At 46.0% G+C, this 22,292-nt stretch overlaps 1 protein-coding gene across 2 annotated transcripts in view; it reads left to right on the forward strand.

The window, feature by feature from the left end:
• Positions 1 to 18,997: 18,997 nt before the first annotated feature.
• pla2g7 (phospholipase A2, group VII (platelet-activating factor acetylhydrolase, plasma)) overlaps positions 18,998 to 22,292 on the forward strand; it is a 54,572-nt gene continuing 51,277 nt past the window's right edge. Inside the window, exon 1 of one of the 2 annotated variants that reach the window (XM_078400112.1) lies at positions 18,998 to 19,082. The gene's annotated coding sequence lies outside the window, so the exon portion shown is untranslated. Of the gene's footprint in view, positions 19,083 to 19,117; positions 19,173 to 22,292 lie in introns of those variants that run through there. The other variant, XM_078400113.1, reaches the window with a different exon arrangement.

The raw sequence follows: 22,292 nt of genomic DNA on the forward strand, positions 1-22,292 counted from the left end.
GGGCTGCAAAAAGCGTGCAACGTGGATTGAAGCAGATTAGGGCAAAGTCGCAAGCAAAGCCAAGCCCATGGTGAAGGGGACCTATGAATCACTGGAAGCAGCGTGTGAGAAGGACTGGGTGACTATCAGGTGGAGGAAGGAAGGAAGGAAGTCAGGTAGATAAAGAGTAGGTTTCACTCTAAATCCATTCCTCCCCGTTGGAAAATGGTGGGGATGATATATCTCTGGGGAGCCACGAGTGGTTCAGTGGTGAAAGGAGGAAGGAGTGAGAGCCCAAGGACAACAATGGTGGTAGAATGGTGGACTGAGAGGTATAGATAGATGTTTTTGCAGCCGTGGATGTGAATCAAGGATGGTGTGCCATCCCTGTTTTCAGCGACAAGGATGCAACAAAGCAGCCGCAGGAGATTCTAATGGCCAGTAGTCATGGTTCATATTAGTACAGGTACTTCTGGTATAACATGTGTTTCCATAACACAGATTGGATATAATGCAGGATGAAATGGGCAACACATTTGTATTACGCTGGCCGAATTGGTTATAACTTGATTTCGGTCGGGAACTAAAGAGTTATTTTGGAAATTAACAGGCAGAAAACTAGCTGATTTGGATTTAAACAAAGTGGACTTGTTATCGTGGAACCTACCCGCAGTAATCTGACGCCATTGTGTCTTGAACCCAGCAGCTACTTTCACCTCGATCGTCATTGAAATTGACCAGCAATCACTTCTATTAACACTTGTGCAACAATACTCTATTAAAGAATATAACATACAGACTTTAGCATTCAGTAATGACAATAATCTCATTGCTTATGAAAAAAAAAATTATCTTTGCAAATCCTGCCGGAAAAATAACTTATTATGAGTCTGAAACTCTCTAGCCCCTAACCATTTTAATCCCCATGGACACAATTGCCCTTATAATGTTATTTTCCATAACATAAGGTTTCTTAGGAACACTACTATCGCATTACAGCAGAACTACCTTTACTAATGCCGTAGGTTAAAACATGGAATTTAATCTAACAACATGAATTTATGCAACAAAGGCAGCAGATTAAGGTAGCAGAGGTTGTAATCTCTGAATTGATTCCAGTGCCACGTGTTAGTGAGTATAATAATAAGTGGATAAATTAGATGAATATAAGGGATATGAAGGAGAGAGAGTTTAAGATGTCTGGACCATTGGGACTATTTCTGGTGAAGGTGTGACATGTGCAGGTTTGGTGGTTTGCATCAAACCAAAATGGGGCCAAACATTCTAATGGAGAGGTTTGTTAGTGCATTTGGGAAGGTTTTTAATTACCCTGGCAGGGGATTGGTGTACTGAGGTGGCACGGTGGTGCAGCTGATACAGCCACTGCCTCACAGCTCCAAAGACCTGGGTTTATTCTGATCCACTGTCCACATGGAGTTTGCACAATCTCCCTTTGACCTCATGGGTTTCATCTGGGTGCAACCCATAGACGTGTAGATCGGTAGGTTATTTGGCTGCTGTAAATTGCCGGAAGTATTTAGCTGTGTGCTAGAATGTGGGGGGGAATAGTGGGAATAAGGGGAGAATAAAATGTGATTAGTGTGAGATTAGTTGAAGGATGGTGTGGACAGATTGGGACAAAGGGCCTGTTTCCATGCTGTATGACTATGTGGATTCTATGATAGAGCAGATGTACAATTGAGGGGCAAAAGGTGTAATCTAAGATAGAATAAAAACAAAGTCAGTCCAGGAATCTGATCATGATGAGGCAGAACGGTAGAAATGCTAGGTTAACAGGATGCATTTTGAGAAGGATTAATACATCATGAATGGTAGGGTCCAAGGAAATTTTGAGGAGTAGAGGTACATTGTGTAAATGTGCAAACTTCCCAGAAGGTGGCAGCGCATGTAAATAAGTCGTCAATACATGCTTTTTATTGGGTGTGGCATCCAAGGGAAAATAGGTTGTGGTACAACTTTATACAACATTGACTGGGCCACGACTAGTTTTCTGTGTATAAATTTTGTCACCACAATATAGGAGGGACTTGATTGTAGGATGATGCAAAAAAGATTCACCAAAATATTGCCTGATGTGGAGCATTTCAGCAATGAGGAGGCGCTGATTAATTTACTTTCCATGGAGGGGAAGAGGCTGAGGGTGGACCAGATTGAGTGATACAAGATGAATAGGGGCATAAATAGGGAAGATAATGGAATTTTCCTTATATCTGTCCAAACTTAGAGATCTAGGTTTAAAATAGGGATAAGAGGTTTAGAGAAAGATTTTTTTTTACCCAGAGGTTGTTTAGAATCTGGAATGCAGTGCAAAGTGGAATGATGGAGACAGAGACTCCCATAACATTTAAGAAGGATTCAGATAAGCACAGGCTAGAGGACTAGTACTGGATGAAAAATAGGACTAATATTGAGGGTTACTTAAGTCAAATTAAGTTGAGTTTATCGTCATCTGCACAAGTATGGTGAGATATAGATACAATGAAAATCTTGCTTGCAGCAGGATCACAGACACAACACATAAAAACAGGAATTACTCATAAATTCTGTTAGAAAAAAAGAAAAACTGCAAATAACAAGACATTAGTGAAAAGCCAATTTTGTACTGTATTGTTCACCTCAGAGGCCATGCAGTGCATGAACTTGAGAGCTTGCGCAGTCAACAGTGCATTACTTCACCTAATGCCTTAAGCTAAAATTCTGCAGGGTTATTTCCATGAGGATGGATGACTGAGTTGCTAAATTCAACATGAACTGCCTAGTCTCTATATTTATCAGAAGACAATCTCATCCAATGTGACTGACATCTTGAGTGCGATATCTGTATATGTGATGATGAAATTTCATTGCAAAAAATCATAAGATTTACGGGGAAGATAGACACAAAAGACTGGAGTAAGTCAGTGGGACAGGCAACATCACTGGAGAGAAGGAATGGGTGGCGTTTGAGTCGAGACCCTTCTTCACACTGAGAGTTATGGGAGAGGGAGATATAGAGACATGGAAGGGTAAGGTGTGAAAACACAGAACAAAGGGGATGCTGGGCAAGGAAATGTAGAATGGTATATTGTTAGCTGAGGGGAAGGTGACAACAAGGCATGCAATCAGTAATATAGAATCAGGAGGACAGTGGAACTAGTCAGAGAACTAGGATGAGGGAAGGATGGAGAGAGATGGAAAGCAAGGGTTACTTGAAGTTAGGGAAATAAATATTCTTACCGCTGGGTTGTAAGCTGCCCAAGCGAAATATGAGGTGTTGTTCCTCCAATTTGCGTTGGACCTCACTCTGACAGTGGAGGAGGCTCAGGACAGAAAGGTCAGTGTGGAAATGGGAGCAGGTTAAAGTGTTTAGCAACCAGGAGATCGGGTAGGCCTAGGCGAACTGAGCGGAGGTGTTCAACGAAATGATCACCAAGCCTGTGATTAGTCTCGCCGATATATAGGAGTCATAAGATTTACGGGTATGTTTTTGCAAAGATTGTTTACCAAAACACCTGAAAATGTGTGGAAAACTGAGGTGTATCTAGTCTCTCAGCCCCAGTGAGCTGGGTTCAATATCTCCGGTGTGCGGAATTTGCACATTCTCCCTGTGACTATATTGGTTTACTGCAGGATGGTTTCATCCCACATCTCAAAGAGGTGAGAATTGGTAGGAAAATTGGCCACTGTAAATCGCAGCTCATGTGTAGGAGACTGGTAAAATCTGGAGGAGCTAAGGGCAATGTGAGGAGAGAGAAATGGGATAGTGTAAATAGGTAGTTGGTGGTCAGTGCAGGAGGGAATTTTGTGTTATACCTGTACCTTGAATCTGACTTTACTTGGGGCTCAGCTCAGATAGGAACAGACACAAAATAAGTGGTGACTTATTCTAACAAGTTGGTTTATTGAAGGCCTTAGTGCATACTGAGAAACACTCTGAGAGAAGGCTTTGGTGGGCCAAACAGCCCGTTCCCATGACCAGGATGGAAATTGGTTAAATCAATTTTAATGATTAGTTTTTGATTTTAGCCAATGAGTGAAGATTGCAACTCAGCAAATGTATTCCCCACCCCCACTCGGTATTTCATGAAAGCTCCAACTCTGGTGTAGCCTTGTGCCAACGTATTGCAAATGGATTTTACTGGAGGTTGGGGGTTGGCGTGGAGGAGTTGGGTTGAAGAGCCTGTTTCCATGCTGTACAATTCTGAGCTTGACTGAACCAACATGGATAACACATAATTTAACTGTACCGCTGCCTGCACACATCAGTGCACAGACATCTTTATTTCCAACACAAAAACTGACAAAGAACGCAATTCGTTATGCCTCTCGCAGTGTAATCAGTGTTGTAGGGGAACAGTATGTACGATGATACCATAAAAATGCAGAATATATCTCATCTACCAATTCACAGATTTTTGTTATTTTTCTTTTAAAATGTTTTATCCCTGCTTAATCTCTCTGATTTTATTCTTTCTTACTGTTTCCGCCCATTTCCCTCCCATCCTTCCTCCCCAGCCCCCTCTTTTGTGCAGTTTCCATTGTATTGCTCTAACACACACTATGCACAAATGTAACTTATTATATAATATATATAAGAAAATAACTTCAGATGCTAGTACAAATCGAAGGTGTTTATTCACAAAATGCTGGAGTAACTCAGCAGGTCAGGCAGCATCTCAGGAGAGAAGGAATGGGCAACGTTTCGGGTCGAGACCCTTCTTCAGACTGATGTCAGGGGGGCGGGACAAAGGAAGGATATAGGTGGAGACAGGAAGATAGAGGGAGATCTGGGAAGGGGGAGGGGAAGAGAGGGACAGAGAAACTATCTAAAGTTGGAGAAGTCGATGTTCATACCACTGGGCTGCAAGCTGCCCAGGCAAAATATGAGGTGCTGTTCCTCCAATTTCCGGTGGGCCTCACTATGGCACTGGAGGAGGCCCATGACAGAAAGGTCAGACTGGGAATGGGAGGGGGAGTTGAAGTGCTCGGCCACCGGGAGACCAGTTTGGTCCCTTGCAGTGTACAGTTCGTCAATGGGGGGGAAGTTGCAGCCAACAACCTTCTCAGCTGATCAAACTCAGTTGATTAATACACTGGAATTTAGAAGGATGAGAGGGGATCTTATCGAAACGTATAAGATTATTGAAGGGTTGGACACGTTAGAGGCAGGAAACATGTTCCCAATGTTGGGGGAGTCCAGAACAAGGGGCCACAGTTTAAGAATAAGGGGTAGGCCATTTAGAACTGAGATGAGGAAAAGCTTTTTCAGTCAGAGAGTTGTGAATCTGTGGAATTCTCTGCCTCAGAAGGCAGTGGAGGCCAATTCTCTGAATGCATTCAAGAGAGAGCAGGATAGAGCTCTTAAGGATAACAGAGTCAAGGGGTATGGGGAGAAGGCAGGAACGGGGTACTGATTGAGAATGATCAGCCATGATCACATTGAATGGCGGTGCTGGCTCGAAGATCCGAATGGCCCCCTCCTGCACCTATTGTCTATAAACGATCCATTGCAACCTCCGGATGTCGTGCTTGGTGGCTGAGCCAAACCAGACCATGATGGAGAAGGTGAGGACGGACTCAATGATATCAGTGTAGAATTGGACCAACATTGCCTGTGGCAGATTGTGTTTCCTCAGTTGCCGCAGGAAGTACATCCTCTGTTGGGCCTTTTTGACTGTGGAGTCAATGGTGCCCCCCCATTTAAGGGCCCTGGAGATGATGGTTCCAAGGAACTCAAATGACTCCACAGATGTGACTATGGTGTTGTTGATGGTGAGTGGGGGGAGGGGGATCTCTTCGAAAGTCTACAATTAGACAATAGGCAATAGGTGCAGAGGTAGGCCCTTCGAGCCAGCACCACCATTCAATGTGATCATGGCTGATCATTCTCAATCAGTACCCCGTTCCTGCCTTCTCCCGATACCCCCTGACTCCGCTATCCTTAAGAGCTCTATCTAGCTAACTCTTGAAAGCATCCAACGAACTGGCCTCCACTGCCTTCTGAGGCAGAGAATTCCACAGATTCACAACTCTCTGACTGAAAAGGTTTTTCCTCATCTCCGTTCTAAATGGCCTACCCCTTATTCTTAAACTGTGGCCCCTTGTTCTGGACTCCCCCAACATTGGGAACATGTTTCCTGCCTCTAACATGTCCAACCCCTTAATAATCTTATACGTTTCGATAAGATCCCCTCTCATCCTTCTAAATTCCAGTGTATACAAGCCTAGTCGCTCCAGTCTTTCAACATACGACAGTCCCGCCATTCCGGGAATTAACCTAGTAAACCTACGCTGCATGCCCTCAATAGCAAGAATATCCTTCCTCAAATTTGGAGACCAAAACCGCACACAGTACTCCAGGTGCGGTCTCACTAGGGCACTGTACAAATGCAGAAGGACCTCTTTGCTCCTATACTCAACTCCTCTTGTTATGAAGGCCAACATTCCATTGGCTTTCTTCACTGCCTGCTGTACCTGCATGCTTCCTTTTAGTGACTGATGCACTAGGACACCTAGATCTCGTTGTACGGGACTTTTCCTAAATTGACCCCATGCAGATAATACTCTGCGTTCCTATTCTTACCACCAAAGTGGATAACCTCACACGTATCCACATTAAACTGCATCTGCCATGCATCCGCCCACTCACACAACCTGTCCAAGTCACCCTGCAACCTCATAGCATCTTCCTCACAGTTCATACTACCACCCAGCTTTGTATAATCTGCAAATTTGCTAATGGTACTTTTAATCCCTTCATCCAAGTCATTAATGTATATTGTAAATAGCTGCGGTCCCAGCACCGAGCCTTGTGGTACCCCACTAGAAACTGCCTGCTATTCTGAAAGGGACCCATTTATCCCCACTCTTTGCTTTCTGTCTGTCAACCAATTTTCTATCCAGTACCCTACCTCCAATACCATGTGCTCTAATTTTGCCCACTAATCTCCTATGTGGAACCTTGTCGAAGGCTTTCTGAAAGTCGAGGTACACCACATCCACCAGCTCCCCCCTGTCAATTTTCCTAGTTACATCCTCAAAGAATTCCAGAAGATTAGTCAAGCATGATTTCCCCTTCGTAAATCCATGCTGACTCGGAACGATCCTGTTACTATCCAAATGCTCCGCAATTTTGTCTTTTATAATTGACTCCAGCATCTTCCCCACCACTGATGCAAGACTAACTGGTCTATAATTTCCCGTTTTCTCTCTCCCTCCTTTCTTAAAAAGTGGGACAACATTAACTACCCTCCAATCCACAGGAACTGATCCTGAATCTACAGAACATTGGAAAATGATCACCAATGCGTCTACAATTTCTAGCGCCACCTCCTTAAGCACCCTGGGATGCAGACCATCAGGCACTGGGGATTTATCAGCCTTCAGTCCCATCAGTCTACCCAACACCATTTCCTGCCTAATGTGGATTTCCTCCAGTTCCTCCGTCACCCTAGGATCTCTTGCCATTAGAACATCTGGGAGATTGCTTGTATCTTTCTTAGTGAAGACAGATCCAAAGTACCAGTTCAACTCGTCTGCCATTTCCTTGTTCCCCATAATAAATTCCCCTGCTTCTGTCTTCAAGGGACCCACATTTGCCTTGACTATTTTTTTCCTCTTTACATACCTAAAAAAGCTTTTACTGTCCTCCTTTATATTATTGCCTAGTTCACCCTCGTACCTCATCTTTTCTCCCCGTATTGCCTTTTTAGTTATATTCTGTTGCTCTTTAAAAGAGTCCCAATCCTCTGGCTTCCCACTCTTCTTTGCTTTGTTGTACTTCTTCTCTTTTATTTTTATGCTGTCCTTGACTTCCCTTGTCAGCCACGGGTGCCTCTTACTCCCCTTAGAATCTTTCCTCCTCTTTGGGATAAATTGATCCTGCAACTTCTGCATTATTCCTAGGAATACCTGCCATTGCTGTTCCACCGTCTTCCCTAGGGCCTCCTTCCAGTCAATTCTGGCCAGCTTATGCCTCTGTAATCCCCTTTGCTATACTGTAATACTGACACTTCCGATTTTCCCTTCTCCCTCTCAATTTGTAGAGTAAAACTTATCATATTGTGATCACTGCCTCTTAATGGCTCTTTTTCCTCGAGTCCCCTTTATTAGATCAGGTTCATTACACAACACTAAATCCAGAATTGCCTTCTCCCTGGTAGGCTCCAGTCCAAGCTATTCTAAGAATCCATCTCGGAGGCACTCCACAAACTCTCTTTCCTGAGGTCCATTACCAACCTGATTTTCCCAGTCTACCTGCATGTTGAAATCTCGCATAACCACCGTAGCATTACATTTGCAACATGCCAATTTTAACTCCTGATTCAACTTGCACCCTATGTCGAGGCTACTGTTTGGGGGCCTGTAGATGACTCCCATTAGGGTATTTTTACCCTTACAATTCCTCATTTCTATCCATACTGATTCTACATCTGATTCTATGTCACCCCTTGCAAGGGAGTGAATATCATTCCTCACCAACAGAGCGACCCCACCACCTCTGCCCACCTGTCTATCTTTTCTATAGAAAATTGGTTGGCGGACAGGAAGCAAAGAGTAGGAATAAACGGGTCCTTTTCGGAATGGCAGGCAGTGACTAGTGGGGTACCACAAGGCTCAGTGCTGGGACCCCAGTTATTTACAGTGTATATTAATGATTTGGACGAGGGAATTGAATGCAACATCTCTAAGTTTGCGGATGACACGAAGCTGGGTGGCAGTGTTAGCTGCGAGGAGGATGCTAGGAGGCTGCAGAGTGACTTGGATAGATAGGCGAGTGGGCAAATGCATGGCAGATGCAATATAATGTGGATAAATGTGAGGTTATCCACTTTGGCGGCAAGAACAGAAAAGCAGAGTATTACCTGAATGATGACCGATTGGGAGAAGGGGAGATGCAACGTGACCTGGGTGTCATGGTGCACCAGTCATTGAAAGCAAGCATGCAGGTGCAGCAGGCAGTGAAGAAAGCGAATAGTATGTTGGCATTCACAGCAAGAGGATTTGAGTTTAGGAGCAGGGAGGTTCTGCTGCAGTTGTACAGGGCCTTGGTGAGACCGCACCTGGAGTATTGTGTGCAGTTTTGGTCTCCTAACCTGAGGAAAGACGTTCTTGCCTTAGAGGGAGTACAGAGAAGGTTCACCAGATTGATCCCTGGGATGGCGGGACTTTCATATGAGGAAAGACTGGATAGACTGGGCTTGTACTCGCTGGAATTTAGAAGACTGACGGGGGATCTTATAGAAACATATAAAATTCTTAAGGGGTTGGAGGCTAGATGCGGGAAGCTTGTTCCCGATGTTGGGGGAGTCCAGAACCAGGGGTCACAACTTAAGGATAAGGGGGAAGTCTTTTAGGACCGAGATGAGAAAACATTTCTTCACACAGAGAGTGGTGAGTCTGTGGAATTCTCTGCCACAGAAGGTTGTTGAGGCCAGTTCATTGGCTATATTTAAGAGGGAGTTAGATGTGGCCCTTTTTGCTAAAAGGATCAGGGGGTATGGAGAGAAGGCAGGTACAGGCTACTGAGCTGGATGATCAGCCATGATCATATTGAATGGCTCGAAGGGCCGAATGGCCTACTCCTGCACCTATTTTCTATGATTCTATGTTTCTTAATGTTGTGTACCCCTGAATATTCAGTTCCCAGCCCCGGTCCTCTTGTAGCCATGTCTCAGTGATTCCCACAACATCATACTTGCCAATGTCTAACTGAGCCTCAAGCTCATCCACTTTATTTTTTATACTTCACGCATTTAAATACAACACTTTAATTTTGGTATTCACCTCCCCTCTCACACCGGTCACAATTGGCCCTGACCTTACTCTCTTATCCCTTCTAGAACTTCCCTTCCCATTTATTTGAGAGTCCTTTGCAATTTCTCCTGTATTCGCTTCCCCTTTAACTCCATCTTCATATTGCCAATTTGTCAACCCCTCCCCCCCCACTACTTAGTTTAAAGCCACACGTGTAGCACTAGCAAACCTGCCTGCCAGAATGTTGGTTCCCCTGCTGTTAAGGTGCAACCCGTCCCTCTTGCACAGGTCACCCCTACCCCAGAAGATATCCCGGTGGTCTAGAAATCTAAATCCCTGCTCCCTGCACCAGCCCCTCAGCCATACCCTCAATTAGTTCCACTGTCTTAAGAGCATTAAGCTCCAGGTTGTTGCGATGACACCAGGACGCCAGCTGTGTCACTTCCCGTCTGTAGGCAGATTCCTCCCCATCCTGGATCAGTCCAATCAGGGTTGTGTCATCCGTAAACTTGAGGAGGTAGACAGAGGAGTCTGTGGAGGTGCAGTCGTTGGTGTAGAGAGAGTAAAGAAGTGGGGAGAGTACGCAGCCTTGCAGTGCTCCTATGCTGAGGGCCTGCAGGTCCGAGATGTGCTTTCCTAGCCTCACATGCTGCTTCCTGTCTGGCAGGAAGTTGATGATCCACTGACAGAGGGGTTCAGGCACAGTCAACTGGGAGAGTTTGGAGTGGAGTAGCTCTGGCACAATGGTGTTAAATGCAGAGCTAAAATCCACAAACAGAATTCTGGCATAGGTCCCCTTGCGGTCTAGGGGCTGGAGGATGAAGTGCAGGCCTAGGTTGACTGCGTCATCCACCAATCTATTGGCCCTGTATGCAAACTGCAGAGGGTCATTAGACAATAGACAATAGGTGCAGGAGTAGGCCATTCAGCCCTTCGAGCCAGCACCACCATTCAATGCGATCATGGCTGATCACTCTCAATCAGTACCCCGTTCCTGCCTTCTCCCCATACCCCCTCACTCCGCTATCCTTAAGAGCTCTATCCAGCTCTCTCTTGAAAGCATCCAACGAACTGGCCTCCACTGCCTTCTGAGGCAGAGAATTCCACACCTTCACCACTCTCTGACTGAAAAAGTTCTTCCTCATCTCCGTTCTAAATGGCCTACCCCTTATTCTTAAACTGTGGCCCCTTGTTCTGGACTCCCCCAACATTGGGAACATGTTTCCTGCCTCTAATGTGTCCAATCCAATAATTATCTTATATGTTTCAATAAGATCCCCTCTCATCCTTCTAAATTCCAGTGTATACAAGCCCAATCGCTCCAGCCTTTCAACATACGACAGTCCCGCCATTCCGGGAATTAACCTAGTGAACCTACGCTGCACGCCCTCCATAGCAAGAACATCCTTCCTCAAATTTGGAGACCAAAACTGCACACAGTACTCCAGGTGCGGTCTCACCAGGGCCCGGTACAACTGTAGAAGGACCTCTTTGCTCCTATACTCAACTCCTCTTGTTATGAAGGCCAACATTCCATTGGCTTTCTTCACTGCCTGCTGTACCTGCATGCTTCCTTTCATTGACTGATGCACTAGGACACCCAGATCTCGTTGAACTCCCCCTCCTCCTAACTTGACACCATTCAGATAATAATCTGCCTTTCTATTCTTACTTCCAAAGTTAATAACCTCACACTTATCTACATTAAACTGCATCTGCCATGTATCCGCCCACTCACACAACCTGTCCAAGTCACCCTGCAGCCTTATTGCATCTTCCTCACAATTCACACCACCCCCCAGTTTAGTATCATCTGCAAATTTGCTAATGGTACTTTTAATCCCTTCGTCTAAGTCATTAATGTATATCGTAAATAGCTGGGGTCCCAGCACCGAACCTTGCGGTACCCCACTGGTCACTGCCTCCCATTCCGAAAGGGACCCATTTATCCCCACTCTTTGCTTTCTGTCTGTCAACCAATTTTCTATCCATGTCAGTACCCTACTCCCAATACCATGTGCCCTAATTTTGCCCACTAATCTCCTATGTGGGACCTTGTCGAAGGCTTTCTGAAAGTCGAGGTACACCACATCCACTGATTCTCCCCTGTCAATTTTCCTAGTTACATCCTCAAAAAATTCCAGTAGATTTGTCAAGCATGATTTCCCCTTCGTAAATCCATGCTGACTCGGAATGATCCTGTTACTGCTATCCAAATCCAGCAGGGGGTTTGTGATGTTTCACAGCTGGGCCAGCACAAGTCTTTCAAAGGTCTTCATGACTACAGAGGTCAGTGCGACAGGCCTGTAGTCATTAAGACCAGTGATCCTTGTCTTTTTGGCTACAGGGACAATAGTGGAGACCTTGAAGCAGGCAGGGACAGTGCAGGTTTGCAGGGACTGGTTGAAAATGTCTGTGTACATCGGTGCCGGTTGTTCGGCACAGAGCTTGAGGGTAGAGGGGGAAACATCCTGGAGATTTACGGCTTTAAAAAATATATATTTTCCGGTCAATACAATACAACAGATTGACCATACAGTTGTGAAAGTTAAATAGTGCAAAATCATTGTATCAAAAATAAAACAATATAATCACACATGATATTTTCTGACCGAAAAAAAAGGTGTAGGGAGAAGCCAAAGCTTATTGTGCCTACCCTTAATACTTAATATGAGCAACAGAATGATTAAACCACCAGAGACAGGATGATTAATTCACAAAATGCTGGAGTAACTCAGCAGGTCAGGCAGCATCTCGGGAGAGAAGGAATGGGTGACGTTTCGGGTCGAGACCCTTCTTCAGACTGATGTCGGGGGTGGGACAAAGGAAGGATATAGGTGGAGACAGGAAGATAGAGGGAGATCTGGGAAGGAGGAGGGGAAGAGAGGGACAGAGGAACTATCTGAAGTTGGAGAAGTCGACGTTCATACCACCGGGCTGTAAACTGCCCAGGCGAAATATGAGGTGCTGCTCCTCCAATTTCCGGCGGGCCTCACTATGGCACTGGAGGAAGCCAATGACAGAAAGGTCAGACTGGGAATGGGAGGGGGAGTTAAAGTGCTGGGCCACCGGGAGATCAGTTGCGTTAATGCGGACCGAGCGCAGGTGTTCAGCGAAGCGATCGCCGAGCCTGCGCTTGGTTTCGCCGATATAAATAAGTTGACATCTAGAGCAGCGGATGCAATAGATGAGGTTGGAGGAGGTGCAGGTGAACCTCTGTCTCACCTGGAAAGACTGTTTGGGTCCTTTGATGGAGTTGAGGGGGGAGGTAAAGGGACAGGTGTTGCATCTCGTGCGGTTGCAAGGGAAAGTGCCCGGGGTTGGGGTGGTTTGGGTAGGAAGGGACGAGTGGACCAGGGAGTTACGGAGGGAACAGTCTCTGCGGAACGCAGAGAGGGGAGGGGATGGGAAGATATGGCCAGTGGTGGGGTCCCGTTGTAGGTGACGGAAATGTTGGTGGATGATATGTTGGATCCGCTGGCTGGTGGGGTGGAAGGTGAGAACGAGGGGGATCCTGTCCTTGTTGCGAGTGGGGGGAGGGGGAGCAAGAGCGGAGCTGCGGGATGTAGAAGAGACCCTAGTGAGAGCCTCATCTATAATGGAGTGGGGGAAGCCCCGTTTTCTGAAGAACGAGGACATCTCGGAAGCCCTAGTCTGAAACACCTCATCCCGGGCGCAGATGCGGCGTAGACGGAGGAATTGGGAGTAGGGGGATAGACTTTTTGCAGGGGACCGGGTGGGAAGAAGTGTAGTCCAGATAGCTGTGCGAGTCGGTGGGCTTGTACTAAATGTCCGTCACTAGTCTGTCTCCTGTGATGGAGATGGTGAGGTCCAGAAACGGGAGGGAGATGTCAGAGATAGTCCAGGTATATTTAAAGGCAGGATGGAAATTGGAGGTGAAGTGTATGAAGTCAGTGAGTTCTGCATGGGTGCAAGAGGTACCACCAATGTAGTCGTCGATGTAGCGGAGGTAGAGTTCGGGGACGGGGCCAGTGTACGTCTGGAACAGGGATTGTTCAACGTACCCGACAAAGAGGCAGGCGTAGCTAGGGCCCATGCGAGTGCCCATAGCTACACCTCTGGTTTGGAGGAAGTGGGAGGAGTCAAAGGAGAAGTTGTTGAGGGTAAGAACCAGCTCTGCTAGGTGGAGGAGAGTGTTGGTCGATGGGGATTGGCTGGTTCTATGGTCGAGGAAGAAACGGAAGGCTTCGAGACCATCCTTGTGGGGGATGGAGGTGTAGAGTGACTGGACATCCATGGTGAAAATGAGGGAGTGGGGGCCTGGGAATCGGAAGTTATCCAGGAGATGGAGAGCGTGTGAGGTGTCTTGGACGTAGGTGGGGAGGGATTTAACCAGGGAGGATAGGATGGAGTTGAGGTAGGTAGAGATAAGTTTGGTAGGGCATGAGCAGGCAGAGACAATGGGTCTGCCGGGACAGTTGTGTTTGTGGATTTTGGGTAGGAGGTAGAATCGGGCCGTGCGGGGCTGGGGAACTATGAGATTGGAGGCACTGAGGGGCAGATCGCCGGAGGTGATGAGGTCGGTGATGGTGCTGCTGATAAAGGTCTGGTGTTTATCGGTGGGGTCATGGTCCAAGGATAGGTAGGAAGAGGTGTCTGATAGTTGTCGTCTGGCCTCGGTGCGGTAGAGGTCAGCACGCCAGACTACCACAGCCCCTCCCTTGTCAGCGGGTTTAATGATTAAGTCCGGGTTGTTGCGGAGTGAGTGGAGGGCTGCACGTTCAGGAGGGGAGAGGTTGGAGTTAGTCAGGGGAGTGGAAAATTTGAGGCGGCTGATGTCACGCCGGCAGTTTGAGATAAAAAGTTCTAGTGAGGGTAGTAGGCCACACTGGGGGGTAAATGTGGAGGGGGTCCATTGGAGACGGGAGAAGGGGTCATCAGTGGGGGGTCGGGACTCCTTCCCATGGTAAAAGGCTCGGAGGCGGAGGCGGCGGAAGAAGAGCTCCACGTCATGGCGGACGCGGAACTCGTTGATGTGGGGGCGGAGGGGAACAAAGGTAAGGCCTCTACTGAGGACCGACCGTTCGGTGTCTGAAAGGGGGAGGTCAGGGGGGATGGTGAACACCCGGCAATGGTGAGGGTTGGGGTCGGATGGAGGCAGGGGGGCAGGTGGAGGGGATGTATGGTGGGGGGGTGGTGGGTTAGCTGGGCAGAGGGGGGCATGAGGACCGATACCTGAAGAAATGAAGGGGGGGGAACTGAGGGTTTGTGAGAGACAGGACGATTAAACCCGGAGACAGGATGATAAAAGTTTAACACTGCCTTTGTTAAAACACTGAGAGAATGATTGTGGACAGAGATAAGCTACACAATCAGCCACAATCTTGAGAAGGTGTCAACGAGGCAGGAAAGGGTTAAAATGAGTCATGTAGATAGCTACTGCGCTTGCTCAATGAGGTAAATGAATATTGCAAACACGCCCCTGATCCTGAAACTGCTAATTACCATTTACATGCGATGTATGATCTGGGAGTTACCCTGGGCGGTACAGAAGATTGTGCACCTCAGCGCTCTGATTGGAAGGAGCCCGAAGGGGAGGGGGATCCAACGAAGGGGAGGGAAATTCAAAGAAGTAATATTGTATAAAAAGGAGACACTGTCTGTGTCTCGGGGTGTCTCGATTTGGAGAGGCACCCGGCTCTGCAGACTCGTAATAAATATTTCTTGTTTCAACGACTTTGTCTCTGGCATCGTGATTGTGAGCACCAAAGTTACATCTCACACTATTCATATTATAATTTTAAAAAGCATAACATCATAAGTCAGAAGCAGATAAACAAAACATAGAAAGAAACACAAATATAGTCAAGAACCATCATTTCTGTCATGTCAGTCATTTCTCAGTGCTGATCACATATTTTGTATCTTTCAAATATAAGGGCGGCACGGTGGCGCAGCGGTAGAGTTGCTGCTTTACAGCGAATGCAGCGCCGGAGACTCAGGTTCGATCCTGACTACGGGTGCTGCACTGTAAGGAGTTTGTACGTTCTCCCCGTGACCTGCGTGGGTTTTCTCCGAGATCTTCGGTTTCCTCCCACACTCCAAAGACGTACAGGTATGTAGGTTAATTGGCTGGGTAAATGTAAAAATTGTCCCTAGTGGGTGTAGGATAGTGTTAATGTGCGGGGATCGCTGGGCGGCACGGACTTGGAGGGCCGAAAAGGCCTGTTTCCGGCTGTATATATATGATATGATATTTTTGAACATTTTCTTGAATTTACACATATTACTACACTCTTTTAATTAATTGTGCAACAATTCCATAAATTGACCCCTTTAATAGTCACACATCAAATTTTCACATTTGTTCTTACCCTCATTTTTTCAAATATATAATTACTCCTGAGTGGATACCTGCTCTCCCTCACTGAAAACAAACCTTGGATACAGTCAGGAAGTGTTCTTTCTTTTGCTCTAAACATTATCTGTATAGTTTTAAAGTCTACTAGGTCCATAAATTGTAGGGCATATAATTTCATAAATAATGGGTTGGTTGGGTCATTATAACCAGCTTTATTGATAATTCTTATAGCTCCTTTTTGCAATATAAAGATTGAATTAGTGCTAGTTTTGTAGGTGTTTCCCCATACTTCCTCACAGTGTGTAATATATGGACTAATGAGTGAGCAATATAATGAGCAATTCAAGATGGCCTTAGTTTCTGTTTCCTGAATAGCCTCTCCACCTCCGCAATTTCTATAGTCGGTGATGGAGAAATGGCCACTGATGTTGGGCAATGGACGAGGCTGTGAGTATGTGCAAATTGGTGATTGCAGAAGGCTGGGGGGAGGGGCCAGTCTTTGCAAACTGTAGTCAGTCTGTGAGTAGGTGTGAATTGCTGCTTGGGGAGGAGTGGGTGGGGAAGGGTCCAGTCTTTTCAGAACGGAGTCAGGCTGTGAGTTTGTGTGAATTGCTGCTTGGGGAGCAGTGGGTGGGGCAGGGTCCAGTCTTTGCAAACTGGAGTCAGTCTGCGAATACGTGTGAAGTGATGATGGGAGGTGGGAGGATTATGTTTCTGTTTCTCGAGCCTGCAGTAAAACTCGTTCAGGTCGTTGGTCAGCTGACGATTGTCCAAGTTTTCCTCTTGTAGCTGGTGATTTCTTGCAAGCCCTTCCAAACTGAAGCAGTCATTAGCTGAGAACTTGCTCCTCAGCTTCTCAGAGTACCTTTCCTTGGCAGCTCTGATTCCTCTTCTCAGCTTGTACTTGGCCTGCCTGTAGAGGTCTGTATCTCCGCTCCTGTAGGCCTCATCTTTTGACTGGCGGAGCTGTCTGAGTTCTGCTGTGAACCAGGGCTTGAACCAGGTCCGGGTCTTTGTGGGAATGTAGCTGTCCTCGCAAAAGCTGACATAGGATGTCACAGTGTCTGTGTACTCATCGAGGCTTGTGGTTGCTTCCCTGAACACATTCCAATCAGTGCCGTCAAAGCAGGACTGTCGTTTTTCAATGCCCTCACTCGTCCACCTTTTTGTTGTTCTGACCACAGGTTTAGCAGATTTTAGTTTCAGCCTGTAGGTCGGAATAAGGTGAACTAAACAATGATCGGAGAGACCCAGAGCCGCCCGAGGAACAGAGCGATGTGTGTTCTTGATTGAAGTGTAGCAGTCCCAACCTGAAGGGTCCCAACCTGAAACATCACCCATCCTTTTTCTCCAGAGATGCTGCCTGACCCAGTGATTTACTCCACCACTGTGTCTATTTGAATTGGATTCATGCTTCTGTACCATGTCAGACAGCATTGGCCATTTTAGTGGCTGTCAATTCACCAATTCAAAATTTCTTGGCTCTAAGTATAAAGTTAAATGTCTTTTCAATGATATTGTGGGTACAGTAGAGTTCTATTGTTTGCAAATGCCTAATCTCTGCTTCCATGACTTTTAAAAATGTAGGACAAACAAAAAGAGATACAGCTTGTGGAGGTGAAATTAAAATTAACAGAGAAAGCAAAGAACAGTTCATTAAATATGATCAATTGGCCTGCTACAGACAGAGTGGATCTCGAGTGCAAATATCATATCATATCATATATATACAGCCGGAAACAGGCCTTTTCGGCCCTCCAAGTCCGTGCCGCCCAGTGATCCCCGTACATTAACACTATCCTACACCCACTAGGGACAATTTTTTTTTACACATTTACCCAGCCAATTAACCTACATCCCTGTACGTCTTTGGAGTGTGGGAGGAAACCGAAGATCTCGGAGAAAACCCACGCAGGTCACGGGGAGAACGTACAAACTCCTTACAGTGCAGCACCCGTAGTCAGGATCGAACCTGAGTCTCCGGCGCTGCATTCGCTGTAAAGCAGCAACTCTACCGCTGCGCTACCGTGTAATCCGGTAACATCCAATCAGTAACATCCAAAGTTTAAAGATCACGAAGCAGCAACTCTTCAAGGAATAGTTATAAATGTCAACTTATCCAAGAAGTGATTGTTTGCAAACATTTTATATACGAAGAAATCGCAGAGAGTTGTGAACACTGCCCAGTCTAGCAGACAGAATCTGCTTACTAAAATGGCGCTGAAATGTACCCATGACCCACTCTTGCTCCTCTGGTATCTCTGGTACACACACACACACATGTGGAAGACCACTGTCGTCTCACTGGGGATTGGTTGGTTTCTATGAATGTGCAGACATTAAAGATCTCCCATTCAAATCCCAGTTACACATCGGACAACGAGGAATGTAATGTGCTGTGACTTAGCCTGGTTGATTCTTGCTGGTGCTGGTGTTGAACAGACCAGTCACAGTCAGGTGACCAACCCCACTTTTCACCAGACTCCAGGTTGAATTTGTTGGTGTCTTATTTATTGATCTCCACATAATTTCGTAATCAAACAGATAATCACGAAGACCACTGTCAGATCAATACCCTTCTGCAGTCATCGGGCATTGATAGTTTTTTTTCCCCCTTTCCACTTTTATGGGTTCACTCATTAATAGCTGTGCCTCTTTAAAGGGGCTGGGGACCCTTTTTGTTTGATTAACGATCCCGAGGCAAACCGGCCGCTGTATTCGCGAGTGCATTAGAGAAAACCACACCTTACAAGTCCTGAACTTCCACATTTGTGTACACTCGTACACACCTAGTTTATTCTGTAGTAATTGGGACGAGCGGGATAACAAGGAGGCACTTGCAGCGATGCCAGCGTATCCGGCGTGCAGACCAGCGTGGGATCCCATCATAGTGCCAGACTGGGACCTGAAGAGGGAGGGAGGGAAGGCAGGCAGGGACGGTCGGAGGGGGAGGTTTCTGCAGGAACAGTCCCGGCTATAGTGCATTGGGACGTCAGCTCCGGATTACACTGCCAAGCTTGAAGCGGTAAGACATGTTGCATTTATTAAAGAGTGTGCACAATACAACGCCACACACGAAACCAAGACAAAGGGCTATCTATCGTTCGCACAGCGGGTAAGGTCGGTAACAAATGGGCCTGGGTGAAAGCGACCGTGGAAGTAGCTATGCCGGCAGCAAACTACACAGAGAGACGTCCCAGCTTGGAATCAACAGTTTGTGGCGTTGGACTGCCAGAGAATTTCTGTTCACGGAAACGAATCACGTCCCGGTGGAATGTGTCAATGCCCTCATTTAATCAAGAGGCATGAGAACTGGGTTTAGTCTGTGGAGTCCACAACACAACACACCGGGCTGCAGTATGAGGAGTTTGAGGAGCGGCACAACAATGATTTGCTGCCGGCGAGGGTTTCTGGAAAGTGCAGGCGATACTTGTATTTCCATATTTACGTTACAAAGCGCTGGAGTAACTCAGCGGATCGGGCAGCATCTCTGGAGAACATGGATAGGAGGCGACGTTTCGGGTCGGGTTCCTTCGTCAGACCCAAAACACCGTCCAGCTATGTTTTCCAGAGATGCTGTCACTCACACCCACTGAGTTATTCCAGCAATGTGTCCCTTTCTGCAACCCAGCATCTGTAGTTCCTTGTGTCGATATTTTCTTGTTTTACGCATTATCAGCTTAGTTTTAGTCTGAAGAAGACCCCAACCCGAAAGGTCTTCTGCCCATTCCCTCTCTTCATCCTGTCTGATCCGCTGCGTTCCTCCAGCACTTTTGTTTTTGTTTATGGTTCCCACATATACAGTTCCTCGTGTCACTTAGTTTTAGAAGCTTCGTATTAACTTGATGAAATTGATTGGGTGATTGCGAAACTAACGAACGAGGAAGAGATCACTAAAAGTTTAAGCTTTTATCAAAACGAATTGGCTGAAACGTGTCTGGCAATATTGGATTATAATGAGGAAGATATACGAAAACTGTGCGTGGGTGACAAGTACTCGGTGAGAATTGTCAAAATAAGGGAACTGAAAATGATGTAGATCTACTTCGGTTCTCGACTGAAAACGTGGAACACCCCTTTGCCTTCAGATACGCTGCTTGATCTGCTGAGTTCCTCCAGCAGTTTTTGTTTTCGCTCCACATTCGATCATCCCAGTCTCTCGCGTTTGATTGTTAACAGGCTGCAATCAACAAAAACTGATTTATCTGGGCAAATTGACATACTATGACTGGAGAAAGGCGTGTGTAGTAGTTCTGATGAAAGGTGATCAACTCAGGTGGCAACCCTTTTTCTCAACACAATTGTTAGCTGACTTGCTGAGTGTTTTCAACATTTTCCAGTTTCCATTTCAGCAGCCTACACTTCAGATCAAAATATGTTATGTTATACCAATTGAATATTTTCTCATTGTTTTTATCTTGGAGAAAGACATGAAGTCTAGGGAACTTGAAAACGAATGGGGATATCTTGAGAAAAGTTTGCGTTACAATAGAGGAGCTACTGGACATCTTATAATGTATGAAGATAGATACTTCTCCAGGGCCAGGTCGGGTATATCCAAGAACATGGTGGGAAACTAGAGAAGAAATTATAGGAGTCCTAGCTGAGATACTTGCATCGTTGTTAGCCATGGGTGAGGTGCCAGAAGTTTGATGGTTGGCTAATTCAAGAAGGACTGCAAAGCAAATCCTGGCATCCTGAGGGTGGCACAGCGGTAGAGTTGCTGCCTTACAGTGCCAGAACTCTGGTTCGATCCTGACTACGGGCGCTGTCTGTATGGAGTTTGTACCTTCTCCCTGTGATCGTGTTTGTTTTCTCCGGATGCTCCGGTTTCCTCCCGAATCCCAAAAACGTATAGGTTTGTAGGATAATTGTCACCTGTAAATTGCCCTTAGTGGTTAGGATAGAGCTAGTGTACAGGGTGTTCGCTGGTTGGCACGGACTTGGTGGGTCAAAGGGCCCGTTTCTGTGCTGTATCTCTAAAGCCTAAAGTAACATCTACCTATATAATAATAATATTCATTTATTGTCATTGCAACGAGTACAACAAAATTAAAAAATAGCCAATCCTGACGGTGCGTAAAAACATATATGCAATAAATGCAAAAACAAATAAATACAATTATATTAAGTACAAAAGTTTTAACAGAGTTGCCTAGTGCAGAAAGTAGTGTTCAGTTCTCGTATGGCCCTGGGGTAAAAACTGTTCTTAAGTCTGTTCGGGATTTGATCGACCTGAAACGTCGACCAGAGGGCAGATGAACAAACAGACGGTGGCCGCGGTGGGATGGATCTTTTATTATTTTGCCTGCTCTACTGAGTTAGGTAAATTACTGAAGGTGGTTCATAGGGATAAGATATACCCAGACCTAGTCCATATGGACTTGAACGAGGCCTTTGACAACGATCTGTGTGGGTGCTTAGGAAGCTTAGATGGGATCCAGGTAGAGCTTGTTAATTGGATGCGTTGTAGAAAGCAGAGGGTGATAGTGGAAGATTGTCCACTATCAGTGAGTGACTTGTGGTGTGCCTTGGGTCTGTGCTGGTGGACTTGTTGTCATCTCTATATCAATGATTTGGATGAGAATGTATAAGGTATGGTTAGTAGGTTTGCAGATGACACTAAAATGGGTGAAATGGTAGATAATGGAGAAGGTTATCAAGAATTATAGTGGGATCTTGGGCAGTTGGGTAAGTGGGCTGAGGAATGCAAATGAAGTTTAATCCAGGTGAGTGCAAATTGTTGCATTTTGGAAAGGCAAACTAGGGTAGACCTTTCACAGTAAACGGTAGGGCCCGTAGAAGCGAGAGACCTAGGAGTACGTTCATAGTTCCCTGTAAATGGCAACATGGGTAGGCATTGTAGTGAAGAAGGCTTTTGTCCAATTGGCCTTCATCAGCAAGGACATGTATAAGTATGTAATTGGGGATGTTTTGCTGCAGTTGTACAAGATCTTGGTGAAGCCACACTTGGAGTATTGATTTCTGTTTTGGTAACCCTGTTGTAGGAAAGATACTATTGAGCTAGAAAGAGTACAACAGATTTAGGAACATGTTGCCAGGACTTGAGGGATTGAATTATGGGGAGAGGTTGGGCAAACTAGGACTTTATTCGATGGCATATCGGAGACTGAGGAGTAATCTTAAAAAGATGTATACAATCATGAGGGGCATGGACAGGATGAATGCACGGTCGTTTTCCCAAGATTTGGGAATCAAGAACCAGAGGGCATAG

This window comes from Rhinoraja longicauda, chromosome 5 (assembly GCF_053455715.1).
Source record: "Rhinoraja longicauda isolate Sanriku21f chromosome 5, sRhiLon1.1, whole genome shotgun sequence".
Lineage (NCBI taxonomy): Eukaryota > Metazoa > Chordata > Chondrichthyes > Rajiformes > Arhynchobatidae > Rhinoraja > Rhinoraja longicauda.